Source organism: Lithobates pipiens, unplaced genomic scaffold, assembly GCF_037356315.1.
Source record: "Lithobates pipiens isolate NorthernLeopardFrog02 unplaced genomic scaffold, aLitPip1_a1.2 Scaffold_13, whole genome shotgun sequence".
NCBI lineage: Eukaryota > Metazoa > Chordata > Amphibia > Anura > Ranidae > Lithobates > Lithobates pipiens.
The window spans coordinates 154,672,620-154,691,343 of record NW_027507718.1 but is presented as its reverse complement, the minus strand read 5'-3'; the positions used below and the strand labels follow the sequence as shown (position 1 = coordinate 154,691,343).

General features: G+C 47.3%; 4 pseudogenes; 2 read left to right on the top strand and 2 right to left on the bottom strand.

The window, feature by feature from the left end:
* Positions 1-1,598: 1,598 nt before the first annotated feature.
* LOC143979139 (5S ribosomal RNA) lies at positions 1,599-1,717 on the top strand (annotated as a pseudogene).
* An 879-nt stretch (positions 1,718-2,596) lies between these two features.
* On the top strand, positions 2,597-2,715 carry LOC143979746 (5S ribosomal RNA; annotated as a pseudogene).
* A 1,273-nt stretch (positions 2,716-3,988) lies between these two features.
* Positions 3,989-4,107, bottom strand: LOC143979009 (5S ribosomal RNA; annotated as a pseudogene).
* Positions 4,108-6,207: 2,100 nt separating this feature from the next.
* On the bottom strand, positions 6,208-6,326 carry LOC143979817 (5S ribosomal RNA; annotated as a pseudogene).
* Positions 6,327-18,724: the final 12,398 nt, after the last annotated feature.

Here is an 18,724-nt window from a genome sequence, read left to right as displayed (position 1 = left end):
AATTGGGGGTGAATTCCTGGCAATGGTGGCTGCATTCCTGGCAATGGTGGCTGCAATGGTGGCTGCATTCCTGGAAATGATGGGGCTGCATTCCCGGCAATAGTGGGTGCATTCCCGGCAATGGTGGGGCTGCATTCCTGGCAATAGTGGGTGCATTCCCGGCAATGGTGGGGCTGCATTCCTGGCAATGGTGGGGCTGCATTCCCGGCAATGGTGGGTGCATTCCCGGCAATGGTGGGGCTGCATTCCTGGCAATGGTGGGTGCATTCCCGGCAATGGTGGGGCTGCATTCCCGGCAATAGTGGGTGCATTCCCGGCAATGGTGGGGCTGCATTCCCGGCAATGGTGGGGCTGCATTCCCGGCAATGGTGGGGCTGCATTCCCGGCAATGGTGGGGCTGCATTCCGGGCAATGGTGGGTCTGCATTCCGTGCAATGGTGGGGCTGCATTCCGTGCAATGGTGGGGCTGCATTCCTGGCAATGGTGGGGCTGCATTCCTGGCAATGGTGAGTGAATTTCTAGCAATGGTGGGGCTGCATTCCTGGCAATGGTGAGTGAATTTCTAGCAATGGTGGGGCTGCATTCGTGGCAATGGTGGGTACATTCCTGGCAATGGTGGGCACTGCAATTCTAGCAATGGTGGGCGCTGCATTTCTAGCAATGGTGGGCGCTGCATTCCTGGCAATGGTGGGCGCTGCATTCCTGGCAATGGTGGGCGCTGCGTTCCTGGCAATTGTGGGTCTGCAGATGGGCACTGACCCTTATTTTGCTTCAGTTCTTTATTTAAAATTAAATTTTTTTTTTCCTGAAGCTTCCCTCTTAAAGTGAAGGTGCGTGTTATACCCCAAAAAATACGGTGTATCCAAATAATACACTTGAGTTCATCTCTTCACCACACACAGCCACAAAAGCATGAGAATTCTTGTTGGGTAGTGTATTAGTGCTCGGCCGAACACACTTAGACCGAATTTTAATGGTTCAAAGAATGTCAAGCAAAATGGTCGGCCCTCGAGCATGTTCAGTTCATCAAATCTGGCCCTCTTTGAAAAAAGTTCGGACACCCCTGCCGTAGGCTTTTTTTTAATATGTTGTTAACATCAACGACCTATTTAATTTTTCTGCTTGTTTGCTGAGTGTTTGTCAAGAGGGTTGAGAGTGGCTAGCAAGATCCCCTACGGCCACATCCCCATGAATGTTCCCGATCTCGTCTGATCTCAGAATGCTAAGCAGTGTCAGGCCTGGTTGGTACCTGGATGGCAGACTTCCTGGGAATACTAGGTGCCGTAGGCTTTTCTTAATATGTTGTTGACGTCAACGACCTATTTTATTTTGCTGCTTGTTTGCTGAGGTGACCATCTTGGCATTTTTCAAGAGGGTTGAGAGTGGCAAGCAAGATCCTCTATAGCCACATCACCATGAATGTTCCTGCTAAGCAAGGTCATGCCTGGTTAGTACTTGGATGGGAGACTGCCTGGGAATACGAGGTGCCGTTGGTGTTTTTTTAATATGTTGTTTGTGTTAACGACCATTTTTCTGCTTGTTTGCTGAGGTGAACATCTTGGCGTTTGTCAAGATGGTTGAGAGTGGACAGCAAGATTGCCTACGGCAACATCACCCTGAATGCGCCTGATCGCATCTGATCTCAAATGCTAAGCAGTGTCAGGCTTGGTTAGTACCTGGATGGAAGACCGCCTGGGAATCCCAGGTGCCGTAGGCTTTTTTTTAATATGTCGTTAACATCAACGACCTATTTTATTTTTTTGCTTGTTTGCCGAGGTGACCATCTTTGTGTTTGTCAAGAGAGTTGAGAGTGGCTGGCAAGATCCCAATGGCCACATTACCCTGAATGTGCCCAAGCTTGTCTGATCTTGGATGCTAAGCAGGGTCAGGTGTGGTTGTTACCTGGATGGGAGACCGCCTAAGAATACAAGGTACCGTAGGCTTTTTTTTAATATGTTGGTGGCGTCGATGACCTGTTTCTTTTTTGATTGTTTGCCGAGGTGACCATCTTGGCATTTGTCAAGAGGGTTGAGAGTTGCCATCAAGATCCCCTACGGCCACATCACCCTCAATGCGCCCGATACCATCTGATCTTGGATGCAAAGCAGGGTCGCTGAGTTGACCATCTTGGCGTTTGTCAACAGGGTTTGGAGTGACCAGCAAGATGGCCTATGGCTAAATCACTCTGAACGCGCCCAATCTCAGATGCTAAGCAGGGTCTGGACTGGTTAGTACCTGGATGGGAGACCGCCTGGGAATACCTGGTGTCGTAGGCTTTTTTTAATATGTTGGCATCGACGACCTGTTTATTTTTCTGCTTGTTTGCCGAGGTGACCATCTTGGTGTTTGTCAAGAGGGTTGAGAGTGGCCGCAAGAACCCCTATGGCCACATCACCCTGAATGCACCGATCTCATCTGATATCGATTGCTACGCAGGGTCAGGACTGGTTAGTACCTGAATGGGAGACCGTCTGGGAAGACCAGGTGCCGTAGGCTTTTTTAATATGTTTTTGGCGACCTGTTTTATTTTTCTGCTTGTTTGCTGAGGTGACCATCTTGGCGTTTGTCAAGAGGGTTTAGAGTGACCAGCAAGATGGCCTACAGCTACATCACCCTGAATGCGCCCAATCTCGTCTGATTGTGGATGCTAAGCAGGGACGTGCCTGGTTAGTACCTGGATGGGAGACTGCCGGAGAATACCAGGTGCCGTGGGCTTTTTTTGTTGGCATCGATGACCTGTTTTATTTTACTGCTTGTTTGCTGAGGTGACCATCTTGGCGTTTGTCAAGAGGGTTGTGAGGGGTCAACAAGATTCTACGGTTAGCCAATGTAAGCTCCTCAGTGAAGGAGAGATGGATTCCCAGGGTTTTTTTCCTGTTATCAGCCTTGCCGCCGTGTTTTGGATCAGTTGTAATCGCGCAAGTTGATATTGTGGTAATCCTATGTAAAGCGAATTTGCGTAGTCCAGTCGTGAATTAATGATTGTTCCAACTACCACTGCTTTGTCATTCTTTGGGATAAAAGGGATGAGTCTGCGAAGCATGCGCAGCAGATGGTGAGATCCACTGACTACTGCTCCTATATGCGCATCCATTGACATTTGTAAGTCTAAAATAACCCAGAGACTCTTCGCTTTGGTCTTTGGGGAGATAGTCTGTCCAAAAACGGTTGGTGGAGACCAGGAGGTTTTGGTTTCGGGCTTATGATTTGGGTGTAAGATAAGAAGCTCTGTCTTTGATTCGTTCAGCTGGAGGGAGTTAGTGGTCATCCACTCCTCTATTGATTTGAGGCAGTTTTCAAGTTGTTGTTGGTGATCTTTTTTTCCATTGATCCGGAAATAAAGTTGGGTGTCGTCAGCATAAGAGTGGAAGCAGAGATCTGAGCATCTGATGATTTGAAGGAGTGGGCGAATGTAAATGTTGAAGAGAACGGGTGACAAAGGAGAGCCTTGAGGGACTCCGCAGGTGACTGCCTGAGTTTCGGAGAGGAATTTTACTAGTTTTACTGTCTGTGACCGATTTCCTAGCAAGGACGCGAACCATTGGAGATCTATGTCTTGGACTCCGGCTACTTCTGTGAGTCGGACGAGTAGAGTATTGTGATCTACTGTATCAAACGCTGCACTTAGGTCTAGGGACATTCAGGGTGACATGGCCGTAGGCGATCTTGCTGGCCACTCTCAAACCTCTTGACAAACGGCAAGATGGTCACCTATGCAAACAAGCAGAAAAATAAAACAGGTCGTCGACGCCAACAACATATTAAAAAAAAAGACTACGGCACCTGGTATTCCCAGGCGGTCTCCCATCACAGTTTCTAACCAGTCCTGACCCTGCTTAGCATCCTAGATAACAAGAGATCGGGCGCATTCACGGTGATGTGGCCGTAGGTAATCTTGATGGCCACTCTTAACCCTCCCTCTTGGTCACCTCGGCTAACAAGCAGAAAAAAAAACAGGTCGTCGACGCCAATAACATATTTAAAAAAAAGCATACGGCACCTGGTATTCCCAAGTAGTCTCCCATCAAGGTACTAACCAGGCCCGACCCTGGTTAGCATCCGAGATCAGACGAGATCAGGCACATTCCTGGTGATGTGGCCGTATGCGATTTTGCTGGCCACTCTCAACCCTCTTGACAAACACCAAGATGGTCAGCTCGGCAAATAAGCAGAAAAATAAAACAAGTCGTCAACACCAACAACATGTTAAAAAAAAAGCCTACGGCACCTGGTATTCCCAGGGGGTCTTCCATCCAGGCTCTAACCAGGCCTGACCCTGCTAAGCCTCCGAGATCATATGAGATTGGTTGCTTTCAGGGAGATGTGGCTGTATTCAATCGCTTTGGGCACTCGCAACCCTCTTGAAATACGCCAAGATGTTAACCTTGGTAAACAAGGGAAAATAACAAATCAACACCCAAATAAAAAAAAAAGACTTGCACTTTGAGTGAGTGGTGGGCGGTGCTTCCGACATCACTCAAGGAAGTGACGTTGGCACAGCACTTCTCTGAAAGGATCAGGTAAGGGGCTGCCGCATGGCAGCTTACTAATTCTTTATTATTTATTCAGTGCCGCCGCCGGTAGCCCCTCCACATCCACAGGGTGACTATGGTGGTCGCACTTGGCAGCATACCCCAACCCCATTCACCCCCCCTGCTAAACAAGATTTAAAGAAAAAGTGTTATTATCGGTGGCCGGCAGCATACACCCCCCCCCCAAGAAGCTATAAAAAAACAACGGTTATTAATAATAACCCTTTTTTTTAAATCTTGTCTAGAGGGGGGTATGCTGCCAACCACCAATAATAACCCTTATTTTTAAAATCTTGTTTAGCGGGGTGGGGGGGTTAATGCTGCCGACCACCGATAATAACCTTTTTTTTTAAAATCTTGTTGGGGGGTATGCTGCCGACCACAGATAATAACTTATTATCGGTGTTAGGCAGCATACCCCCCCAAACAAGATTTAAAAAAAAAGGGTTATTATCGGTGGTCGGCAGCATACTCCCCCCCAAACAAGATTTACAGGTTGTAGATATGTGCAATTTACAGGTTGTAGATATGTGCGATTTACAGGTTGTAGATATGTGCAATTTACAGGTTGTAGATATGTGCGATTTACAGGTTGTAGATATGTGCAATTTACAGAATGCGATTTACAGAATGCAGATATGTGCTATTCACAGGTTGTAGATATATGCGATTTGCAGGTTGTAGATATGTGCGATTTATAGGTTGTAGATATGTGCAATTTACAGGTTGTAGATATGTGCGATTTGCAGGTTGTAGATATATGTGATTTACAGGTTGTAAATATGTGCAATTTACAGAATGCAGATGTGCGATTTACAGAATGCGATTTACAGAATGCAGATATGTGTGATTTACATGTTGCAGAATGCAGATATGGGCAATTTACAGGTTGCAGAACGCAGTTATGTGCGATTTACAGATTGCAGATATGTGCAATTTACAGGTTGCAGAATGCAGATATGTATCATTTACAGGTTGCAGAAGGCAGATATGTTTGATTTACAGGTTGCAGAAGGCAAATATGTGTGATTTACAGGTTGCAGAATGAAAATATGTGCCATTTACAGGTTGCAGAAAAGGTGCCTGATGTGGTTATACACAAGATTGGCATGATTCATCTGCTTTAGTAGAGCCCAGTGTATAATGTGCAGCCTGGTATATGATGTTGATTCAATAAGGGGTGTGGCTTGTGATAAGTGGGGGGGCAAATCTGAGGGGGTGTGGTCTTGCGCCCCCCATCCTAAAACTTCACCAGCCGCCACTGCCCAGGAGGTCTCCCTTTTGTTACTAACCAGGTCAGACGCTGCTCAGCCTCCGAGATCAGACAAGATCGAGCACTTTCAGGGTGATGTGGCCGTAGGAAATCTCTTTTGGCACCCTCAACCCTCTTGACAAACACCAAGATGGTCACCTTGGGAAACAAAGGACAAAAAACAAGTCAACGCCCAAAAAAAAAAAGAAGAAACCTACGGCACTAGGTATTCCCAGGGGGTCTCCCACCCAGGTTCTAACCAGGCCCGACCCTGCGAAGCCTCCGAGATCAGTTGCTTTCAGGGAGATGTGGCCTTAGGCAATCGCTTTGGGCACCCTGAACACTCTTGAAAAACGCCAAGATAGTCACCTTGGTAAACAAGGGAAAATAAGTCAACGGCAAAAAAAGAAAAAGAGAAAAAGAAGCCTATGCCACCTGGCATTCCCAGGCAGTCTCCCATCCAGGCACTATCCAGGCCTGACCCTGCTTAGCCTCCGAGATTAGATGAGATTGGTCGCTTTCAGGGTGATGTGGCCATAGGCAATTTCTTTGGACGCCCTGAACCATCTTGACAAACGCCAAGATAGTCACCTTGGCAAACAAGGGAAAAAAACAAGTAAATGCAAAAAAAGAAAAGAAGCCCAGGAGCCTGGTATTCCCAGGTGGTCTGCCATTCAGGTATTAACCAGGCTCAGCCCCTGCTTAGCCCCCGAGGTGAGACAAGATGGGGCTCTTTCAAGGTGATGTTGCCGTAGCCAATCTTTTTGGACATCCTCAACCCCCTTGACAAACACCAAGATTCACCTTGGGAAACAAGGGAAAAAATAAGTAAACGCCCCCCAAAAAATAAAAAAAAATAAAAAGGAAACCTACAGCACTTTGCATTCACAGGCGGTCTCCCATCCAGGTACTTACCAGGCCCGACCCTACCCATAGGCAATCTCTTTGGGCACCCTCATCCCTCTTGACAAATGCAAAGATGGTCACTAGGCCCGACCCTGCGTAGCCTCGGAGATCAGATGAGATTGGGCACTTTCATGGTGATATGGCCCGTAAGCAATCTCTTGGGCATCCTCAACCCTCTTTGACAAACTCCAAGATGGTCACCTTGAGAAACAAGGGAAAAAAACAAGCCAACGCCAAAAATAAAGAAACCTACAGCACCTGGTATTCCCAGTACTAACCAGGCCCGCCCCTGCTTAGCCTCAGAGATGCGACGAGTTGGGGCGCTTTCAGGATGATGTGGCCGTAGACAAATACTTTGGGCACCCTCAACTCTCTTGACAAACACCAAGATCCTCACCTTGGGAAACAAGGGGGAAAAAAGTCAACGCCCCCAAAAAAATTGCGGCACCTGGTAATCCCAGGCGGTCTCCTATCCAGGTATGAATCAGGCCCGACACTGCTTAGCCTCCGAGATAAGACGAGATTTGTCGCTTTCAGGGTGATGTGGCTGTAGGCAATGTCTTTGGGCACCCTCAACCCTCTTGACAAAAGCCAAGATGGTCACCTTGGGAAACAAGAGAAAAAAACAAGTCAACGCCAAAAAAAAAGAAAGAAGAAGCCTGTGGCACTGGGTATTCCCAGCGGACTCTCCCACCCAGGTACTAACAAGGCCCGACCCTGCCTAGCCTTTGAGATGAGGCGCTTTCAGGGTCATGTGCCCATAGGCAATCTTCTTGGGCAGCCTCAGCCCTCTTGACAAATGCCAAGATGGTCACCTTGGGAAACAAGGGAAACCTTGGCACCCTAGATTTTTGGAACTACATTTCCCATGATGCTCAACTACACTGCAGAGTGCATGAGCATCACTGGAAATTTAGTTCCAAAACATCTGGGGTGCCAATGTTCACCATCACTGTCCAAGGGCAAGGATAGATGAAGACTTTGCACTATGCGGTCTTCCAGGGAGGCCTGCTGCAGATGGCAGGCTCTCATCTTGTCCGTCCCTGCACCGCGCTGATCTACTCACTGTCTCTCCTTGCTCCTTCCCTTTGCCTCCCGGCATGGATTCTTTCACTGCCTTCTGAGTCAGGATCCTTCCAAGCCAGCTTTCCTGAGCCCCTGGCCTGAGCTACCACCCCTTCCCGGCAGGGGTTTCCTCAAGGGCCACCAACAACCTCTCCTCAGCACTGCTTCTCCATCTTCCACCCAACTCCCCTGCTGGTATGGTCCATGTCTATTTATGGGGTTGTCTCAGTCCTTTGCCAACCCACTTCTGGGGACCCCATAAACATTCATGTCAGCCCTTCCTAACCCCTACCTTCTAGTTCTAGAAGATTCTTCAACCTTCTAGACACCATGGGGAGGCACCAGAGAGCTGCCAAGAGGAGTCATCCAGCCCTGGCCTCTAGTAACCCAGACCCAATTTAATGATTCAGGTTATTCCTGGCCAGAAATATGCTTTTTTTCTACTCTCACACTAGAGGGTGCTATACTCACCTCCCTCTTAAAAGCAGCCGTGTTCCCATCGTCTAGAAAAACAAAAATTGGTTCTGCACCCAGGAGCAAGGGCATCCCATAAGCAAAAATGGGAAGGGGAAAAAGGCAATACACCTGGAAAAGGGCTTTGTACAAATAAATATGTGGTATCAAAAAAAGATGATTTATATATTTTCTTTCACAAACAGAAACCATATACATAATGTGTACATCCTGACTACAGGTCCCTGTAGCTAGAAAGATCTGTCAATGTCAACATATGTACATTAGGGATGAGCTTGGTGTTTGAGACGAACACATGTTCGACTCGAACACCGGCTCTTTGCCCGTTCGACGAAGCCAGAACTCTGCGCCATCGCAGTGCATTGCTGGCTCATGATTGGCCAAGCATGCACTGTGACCCCACATGCTTGGCCAATCACAGCGCCGGCAATGAGGACAGCCATGATTCCCTGTGGTCAATCATAGCTCAGGCTGTGTAGTACATGCCCCACACTATATAAGGCCGCCAGCGTCTGCAGGAGTTAGTGGGTGTTCTCTGTGTACCTTCAACGCAGTATACAACGTCCATTATCCACCTATATAGCTATATTGCTCTTCTGTAATTGAGCTATCAGCCATCTGCAGGAGTTTCTGGGTGTTGTCTGTATGCCCTGAGTGCAGTATACACCATTATCCACCTATATAGCTATATTGCTCTTCTGTAATTGAGCTATCAGCCATCTGCAGGAGTTTCTGGGTGTTGTCTGTGTGCCCTGAGCGCAGTATACACCTTTATCCACCTATTTTGCTCTTCTTTAATTGAGCCATCTGCCATCTGCAGGAGTTAGTTGGTGTTGTCTGCCTCCAGCACAGCACAGTATACACCGGTATCTACCCTTTAATTCCTGTTGTTCTATATTAAAGGCATCTGCAGGAGTTAGTGGGTGTTGTGTGCCTCCAGCACAATATACACTACCCAATTTCTGGTTTTCCCATCTCCCTTCAGGCCACTACCATGTCTGGAAGGCCAACAAGGAGAGGCAAACAGGTGCGAGCCGATAAAAGAGGGCAAGCAGGCTCTGTGTCTAGAGACAACAGTGCTGGTCGTGGACTCGGTGCATCGTCATCAGCACGTGGCCATGGGACACGCTTGTCCTTATTTTTGGCAGCTGGACGTGTTGAGCCGCATCATACTGAAGACTTGGTAGAGTGGATGACCAAGCCCTCTTCATCCTCCTCATCCTCTCTCACCTAGGCTCAGGGTACTAGCAAAGCAGTACTAGCAAAGCAAGGTAAGGTACTAGCAAAACAGGTGCCAACGCATCCTCTTCCCTCGTCTCAATGTCATCATCAGTGACTCCTTCCCTAGACCCACCACGTCCTCCTGAGGAGTCCCCTGAACTCTTTGAGCCTAGTGTTGGGTACATGCTTCAGGAGGATGCCCAGTGTTTTTTAGGCTCTGATGATGATACTCAGCTAGAGGAAGGCAGTACGTGAGTGCAGAGAGAGGGAATGCTCAAGAAGGACAGCAATCTAGCAGTCATGTTCCACAAGCTGCAGCATACTGCCAGGTTTGCTCCAGCGATGAAGAGGTAGGGGATGATGAGGGCACTGACTCCACATGGGTGCCTGGTAGGAGAGAGGAGGAGGAGGCACATCTCCAACGACGCAGGATGCCCTCCGGGGGCCAGCTTAGGGGCAGTACACCGACTGAATCACACCGCAGAGCTCCGCCTGTGCAGGGCGCGTTATTCTAAAAGTTCTTTGGTGTGGGCCTTTTTTGAGACAAGTGCATCAGATCACACTGCTGCTATTTGCAACATATGTCTCAAGTCTATCTCTGGGCACCACATGCTTGACCAGACATATGTTGATCTGCCATGCAGCTCGTTGGCAAGTGTACCTCAAAGACCCACACCAAAGAACAAAGCGGACCTCTCCTTCCTCCTCATCAGCTGGGATCTCCAACCCCACTAGACCTTCAGTCCTCTCTGAAACCTGCGCTGAGAGGAATGAAGGTCTAGAATTAGGTGTGTCACAGCCAATTGCTTGCAGGCACTCTTCTAGCAGTACAGCCACGTCCGATTGTAGCTGGCAAATTTCCCTGCCCCAGCTGCTGGACCGTAGAAAGAAGTTCACTCCCAGCCATCCACATGCCCAGCGGTTGAATGCTAGCTTGGCTAAATTGCTAGCACTTCAACTGCTACCTTTTCAGTTGGTAGACTCGGCCCCTTTCGTGAGTTTGTGCAATGTGCGGTTCCTCAGTGGCAGGTCCCCAAACGCCACTTTTTCTCACGGAAGGAGATTCCGGCTCTCTACCGGCATGTGGAAGGCAATCTCCTTGCCTCGCTGGACAGGGCGGTCAGTGGTAAGGTGCATATTACTGCTGACTCATGGTCCAGCAGGCATGGACAGGGACGTTACCTGTCTTTCACGGCCCATTGGGTCACTCTTCTGGCAGCTGGGAAGGATGCAGGACAAGGTGCAGTAGTGTTGGAGGTTGTTCCACCACCATGCCTCCAAAATGCTACTACTGGTTGTGACACACCTCTCTCCTCCACCCCCTCCTCTTCTTCTTCCTCCATGGCCTCTTCCAGTGCTCTGTCCTCGGAACCAGCGGTGCTCCGTAGGCGTTCAAGGGGCTATGCAAGCAAAACGATGCCATGCTGTGCTTGCACTGGTTTGTTTGGGGGACAGGAGCCACACTGGGGCAGATATTTTGTCAGCTCTGCAGGGGCAGGCCGGTTGTTAAGTGGTTAAAGACTCATTAGCAGAGCTAATTCATACAACTCCCTCCCTGCAAGACACGCTTAGGGGTCAAACGTCAGAAATGACTAACCAGGGTCAATCATCCGCGGACCCAGCAGGCACTTCTTCAACCCTGCCTCCCTTATCTGCTGGGGACAGTGCCGAGTCGGAGGATTCCTCAGATGAATCAGAACCCTCTGGGTTTAATTTTTCATTAGTACAACCTTTTGTCTTGGTGGTTAAACAAGCTGCTGGGAAGAGGTGGAAGAGCCTCCTAAAAAGACAAAAACCTTTTTTCCATTTCTGAAAATGAAATTAATTTTTTTCCCTTTCTAGAAGAATTAAAGGATTTAATAGAAGGGGAATGGAAGAGGACGGATAAACGCTTCTCCCTAAATAGACTCCAGAAGTTGTACCCGCTGGCCAAGTCAGATACAGCCTTCCTGGATACACCTCCAGTAGTTGATGCAGCAGTGGTGCGTTTAACCAAGAACATCACCCTACCTATGGAGGATTCGGCCTCCTTTTAAAGATCCTCTGGACAGGCGTATAGATGGATTTGAAAAAAGCCTATCAGTTGGCTGGAGTGGCATGTAGACTGGCTGTCTAATGCCATTAAAGTTTGGACAGAAAACATTGAAGTAGTCATCCGAGAAGATGTACCAAAGGACGACATTATAAAAGCCATGGGCAGCCGACGCAGCATCAAAACAAAACTGGTGCAAAATCCCTTTTGATGGGAAGGCACTCTTTGGAGAAAGACTGGAAATGGCAATCTCGAGAGTGACAGGAGGGAAGTTGGGGCTACTTCCCCAGGATAGAAGGGTGAGGCATTCACACGTGGTATCAACAAAATTCCAAGCTTCCAGGAATAGGAATTTCTCCAACTTTAGACAAGGCAGAGACCCCAAAAAGAATTGGAGGAGTACTCAGGCCACGTTTCTAAAGGCAAATAGAGAAGCCTCTCCAATACTCAGGAGGGGACAAAGTCCTTTTGACAAAAGGCCACTGCAGCCAGGTTGAAGAGGTTTGCGGAGGTATCGGGCAGTCGTTGCGAAGATCCGTGGGTGGTCTCTACAGTCCGTTTTACCCATTTTTGGACCTTCCAAGATGTGCCCCCACAAGACTCGTTAGTTCTAACAAAAAGTCCAACTTCACAGCAGAAAGCAGAAGCTCTGCAGAAATATCTTCACCTTCTTGTAGTACAACAGGCAGTTTTACCGGTCCCTCCCTCCAAGAGATTCATGGGATTCTATTCTCCTCTCTTCCTCATCCCCAAGAAGAGTGGAGAGTGGAGACCAGTGGTGGATCTGAAGAGGTTAAATCGTTTCATACAGCTCGACTCGTTCAAGATGGAATCCTTGCAGACGATCATCCAGATGGTCCAACCAGGAGACTGCTTGTTATCGGTAGACTTGCAAGATGCTTATTTCTATGTTCCCGTGTTACCAGCGTTCCAAAGATTTTTGAGAGTGGCAATAGGCTCAACACATCTCCAGTTTCAATGCCTGCCTTTTGGCCTATGCACATCACCAAGGATATTCTCAAAAGTTCTAATTTCAGCCCTGGCACCTTCGAGTCTTTCACTTTTTGGATGACATTCTACTGCTAGCGTCCGATCAAGCCCAGCTACGGGACCACAAGGAGATTCTTCTGAGGACTCTGAGAGAGTTTGGATGGTTAGTAAATACAGAGAAGAGCCTCCTAACCCCAACTCAGGTGATGATTTACCTGGGTGCTCTATTCAACACCAAGGCTGGTACATCTACATCTAAGAACATCTCAGCATATGCCCCGCCGGTCAAGATCCCAGTGTTCCCGCAGCTTCTCTGACAGGGGAAATTGGTGCACCCAGCTCCTCACAAACTGAATCTACATCTTTGGATCTTGAGCGGCAGAATTTCCAGTCATTAGGATTCTCAGTGGGGGTGATTTCTACTCTCCTAAAGGCTAGGAAACCTTCCACAAACTTTATCTATTCTAAAATATGGAATACATTTAAAACATTTGCAGAAAGTAAGCAGTTGGACCCCACCACTCCGTCCACCTCAGTAGTTTTGGAGTTTCTGCAGAATGGTTTAGATCTGCGGCTCAGTTTAACCAGTAGAGACCCGCGCTATAGCCAAATGATGGCTACAGCGCGGACCTCCTTTGCCGGGACGACGTCTATTGACGTCGTCCCATGCACGAGCGGCCTGCCCATTTATGAGACTCGTCTGATCACAGATCCAAGCAAGGGGTCGATCCCGACCCCTTACCATGTGATCAGCTGTCAGCTAATGACAGCTGATCATGTGATACAACGGAGCCGGTAATCGGCTATTTTTCCTCCTCGTGCTGACAGCGCGAGGAGAAAAAAAAAAGAGCCGATCAACGGCGGCCGTGATTGGGACATCAGTCCCGATCACGGCCAGCTTACCAGTACCCACCTGCCCCCTGCCAGTGCCACCTCTGTAATAAAAAAGTGCCCCCAATCAGTGCCACCCAGCAGTGCCCATAGTGCCACCCAGCAGTGCCCACAGTGCCACACATCAGTGCCCACAGTGCCACACATCAGTGCCCACAATCTGCCTCAACAACGGTGCTGCACCTCAGTGCCACATATCCGTGCCCATCAGTTTCATCTACCAGTGCCCATCAGCGCCGCCCATCAGTGCCCATCAGTGCCACCTATCAGAGCCACCTATCAGTGCCCATCAGTCCCATCTATCAGTGGTACCTATTAGTGCCACCCATCCTGAACTACACCTATACCATACCAGTCCTTAAAATAACTTTTGTGGACCTAATAGCTAGCGATTTGGGTCACTGCAGTCTCTCCCTGCTCCAAAGGAAGACTTATGAACCGAAAGCTTCTGTCGAAAGGCTTCATCATAAGAGAACCAAGCTAAACCTGGAAAAATTTTATAAGCTTCTAAAATTATTTCAACATGATGAAACATACCGCTACATAACTCAGGATGACATTCGCCCATTACACTAGCATAAATACAAAAAGATTGTAACCAATTATTAAAATTGCGTGTGCCTAAACGTCTCCTGTCATCATCAGATTTCTCACCATATTTTTTATCAAACCTATATTCTTTAAATGACGGCAATAAGGAAAGCAATTCAATATAATCCCCTTTCCAAATCTTTTCTTTAACTGAAATAGGTAAGTGAAAACCTAATGGAGACAATTCACACGTAAGTACTTCTTTAATGTAAGGTTCAGGAACATTAGAAACAGTAGCACAAGAGGGAACTAATGATAAACCAGAGGAAGTCAAATCGACATTAAGTAAAACAGAAGAATTTGAAGCAGTATGAACACTATCTTTTGAAACTGACATAAGAGCAGCGTCATCAGCAGAGCGAGAAGAAGCAGTTTTAGGCAATAAATTAGATAAAAGTTGTGACATATTAATCATAAAGTTTTGCAGAATAGAGGCATCAATCGACTCACCTCCATTTAAACGTGAAACTTCTTGAGCAGTAGGAACAGCTGCCTGCTGAAATCCTTCAGAAATGGAGCAATCTGCAGCCATTACAGGAGCTCTGTCATTCACCATGGCAACGTTATCAAGCACCAGTGAAGCATTATCAACTGTAGCAGCCACCGCATCAGATACATGTAAAGCACTATAGACATTGTCCCTAGCAGTGACAGTATGCCCAGTAACATTCAAATGATTCGATTTCTTCTTTTTCTTCAAACAAGCAGACCCAGTACCTTTTTTGTTTTGCAGGGGTGAATCCACCGATTCAAATCTTCGCGGTCTCCTTCTCGTTTTTTTCCGGGCAGCCCGATGGTCCACTGCACCTGCGCCGTCCTCGGAGATCGGAGAATAGGCCGAACAGCTGCGGACATCTCCGAAAGGTTCTTGCGTCACCGTGTCAAGAGGAGGGACCGACCGGGAGGAAGAGGAAGCCGCCGAAACCGGAAGATCCTGGGGTACCCGAGAGAATGCACTGAGGAAATCAAACTGCTCCACCAGAGGGACATCCACAGATGGAACACTACCAGAACCAGCCACCGGATAAGCCGACAGACAGGAATGGAGCCACCGCTCTCCATCCATGGCACCAGCCCGTTCGATCACCTGTCGCAGTAAGGACTCCATAACGAAACTGCAGGGATGTGTTCTGATCTTCTTTGTCCGTTATACTGCGGCAACTGACACACTTTTTTCTCTTTTATAGGGTCTCCTGTTTGTGGCAACCGTTACTAAGCCTCTGGACCAATCAAAGGTAAGTACTCTAACAACATTTAACTGTAAATTAATTAATTAATTAATTCCCTTCTACCAGCGCCCCATACATAGTGGGCGGGGACAATTCTTGCCCCTCCCACTATTATTAATATTCCCATAGACACACTCCTAAACCTTGTAGACAGCCTTCCCAGAATAGTTGAAGCTGTTATAACTGCAAAGTGCGTGCCAACTAAATATTGAACCCTATGGACGAAGACTGATATTCCATTAAAGTTTGTGTGTGTTCGTGTGTAAAGGAAGGTGTCCCAATACTTTTGACAATATAGTGTATGTGTAAGGGGGCACTCTGCCATACTCTGATGCAAGGGGGCGATACTCTGCTATAAAGTGGAACTCTGATGTAAGGTGTTGTGGGTGATGCAATGGGCTTTGGGGCGATTCGATGTTCTGGGGAGATGCGATTGGGCGATGGGATTCGATGTGTTGGGGCGAAGCGATTCGATGTGCTGATGCGATTGGATGTGATGCGATGTGCTGGGGGCGATGCGATGTGATGTGCTGGGGGCGATTTGATGTTCTGGGGATATGTAATGCGATTGGGCGATGGGATTCTAGGTGTTGGGGTGAAGCGATTCAAAGTGCTGATGCAATTTGATGTGTTGGGGGTGATGCAATGTGCTTTGGGCGATGCGATGTGCTGGGGGTGATTCGATGTGCTGGGGAGATGTGATTAGATGTGCTGGAGGAGATGCAATTCGATGTGCTGGGGGTGATGCGATTCGATGTGCTGGTGGAGATGCGATTCTATGTGCTGGGAGCAATGTGATGCGATGTGCTCAGTGTGCTGGGACCGCCCTGTTATCCTCCGGCTCAGCGGGGACAACAGAGCGATCCCCGCTGAGCAAGCGGATCATCACGGGGCGGATCATTACTGATCCATCCCGTGTGAAAGGGGCCTAACACCAAAACACAAGCACAATTTTTCAAAATTAATATGCACAGTTTGAACTTCATAAAGTTGTCTTCAATACGTCTAGATGCATAAATGAATTGTGTTGCTGTGATTATTTTTTTAATTATTATTTTTTTCTTTTTAAATGAAAAGCTGTACAGAAAAAAGTATCAGCTGAGTGTAGATATGTGTGTGTATATATGTACAGAACACGATATATATATAGCGTTTGTGTGTGTGTGTGTTTCTTGAATAATATTCCTTGTACATGCAGTATATTTACTGGTTCCTGGAGGGAGGAGGGGTTTGCATAGATATGGGTGGCAACTTCCTCTAACACTGCCGTTGCCATGGAAACCTGACCTGAAACTTATTACACTGCTTGTGCAGCATTGAGCAAGGCTGAAATCCAGGAAGAAATGCAGTCTGGCTTCAGATGCCCACACTTCAGATGGTCACAGTCTGCTGCTAGTTTATAAACTTTCAAAATGCTGTAATAACCTAACAAAACAGACCTTAGTTTACAGATCAACTGTACTGAATACATTAAGCTTGTGTATTATAGGGGTATTTTTATTTAAAAAGTGTCATTTTGGCCGGAGCACCACTTTAACCACTTGCTTACTGGGCACTTAAACCCCCCTCCTGCCCTGACCAATTTTCAGCTTTCAGCGCTGATGCACTTTGAATGACAATTGCGCGGTCATACAACACCGTACCCAAATTAAATTTTTATCATTTTTTCCCCACAAATAGAGCTTTCTTTTGGTGGTATTTAATTACAGCTGGGAGTTTTATTTTTTGCTAGACAAACAAAAAAGATGCAAAAAAAATAAAAAATCATGTTTAATAGTTTGTTATAAAATTTTGCAAACAGGTAATTTTTCTCCTTCATTGAAGTGCACTGATGAGGCGGCACTGGTGGGCACTGATAGGCTGCACTGGTGGGCACTAATAGGCTGCACTGGTGGGCACTGATAGGCATAGTTAAGGCGGCACTAATAGGCACAGATAAAGTGGCACCGATAGGCACAGAAAAAGTGGCACCGATAGGCACAGATAAGGCAATACTGATGGGCACAGATAAGGCGGCACTGATGGGCACAGATAAGATGGCACGGATGGGTGACACGGATATAGGTTTGAGGCACTGCTATTCAAGTCATTGTTGCTGCAGATTGTCTTTTGTCAGGGCTGAGAGAGGACGCTGTGTGCAGCAGGGACAGTCAGTTTAATCATTAGCTGTTACTATTAGGTCCACAAAAGTCCTTTTCAGGACTGATATGGTAAAGTAGTGCAGGATATAGTTTTGAGTGCTATTCAAGTTATTGTTGCAGGAGCCTGTGTTTTGTCAGTTTAAATAGGGACAGGCAGGAAGCTGTGTGTGGCAGTGAGGAACAGTCAGTTTAATCAGTAGCTTTTACTATTAGGTCCACAAAGGTTCTTTTCAGGACTGGTATGGTAATAGGCTTGTACACGTATAATATTCTTTCTTCCAAATAAAGAAAGAATATTATACTTGACTGCTGCCCTTCTGCTGCAGTAGTCCTTTATGAGTATAGGGACTGAGGTACAGTTTGCTCATCACAACCTACTATTTGCACAAAGGTCCTTCTAAGGACTGGTAAGGTATAGCGTACTACAGTATATAGGGTTGAGTGAGGTACAGTCTGCTAATCCTTAAGGACTGGTATAGGTCCACAATATATAGGGTTGAGGTGCACTACTGCTGACTGCTGCCCTACTCTGAAGCAGTCCTTTATGAGAATAGGGACTGAGGTACAGTCTGCTAATCACAACCTACTATTTGCACAAAGGTCCTTCTAAGGCCGCGTACACACGGGCGGATTGTCTGTCCAACTTAGTCCGCTGAACCGTGTTTCAGCGGACAATCCGCTAGTGTGTGGGCTTCAGCGGACTTTTTCAGCGGACTGTCTGACGAACAAAGTCTTACGGAATTTCCGTAATTTTGTCCGTTCAAACTTGGTTTTGTCCGTCCAAACTTGGTTTCAGCGGACAGTCCGCTCGTGTGTAGGCAAGTTGGACGGACTAAGTATGGCGCATGCTCAGAAAGGATTTACACGGCCGAAGGTTGCATTGCAGTGTATAGGACGTCGTTTTTCTAGTCCCGTCGTACGTGCTGTACACGTCATCACGCACGCTTTCAGCGGACTGTCTGCTCATCGTGTGTGGTCAAGTCCGTTCATTCAAATTTTGAACGGACTTTCTGTCGGATTGTCTGACGAACTTAGTTGGGCAGACAATCCGCCCGTGTGTACGTGGCCTTAGGACTGGTAAGGTATAGCATACTACAGTATATAGGGTTGAGTGAGGTACAGTCTGCTAATCCTTAAGGACTGGTATAGGTCCACAATATATAAGGTTGAGGTGCACTACTGCTGACTGCTGCCCTATTCTGCAGCAGTCCTTTATGATTATAGGGACTGAGGTACAGTCTGCTAATCACAACCTACTATTTGCACAAAGGTCCTTCTAAGGACTGGTAAGGTATAGTGTACTACAGTATATAGGGTTGAATGAGGTACAGTCTGCTAATCCTTAAGGACTGGTATAGGTCCACAATATATAGGGGTGAGGTGCACTACTGCTGACTGCT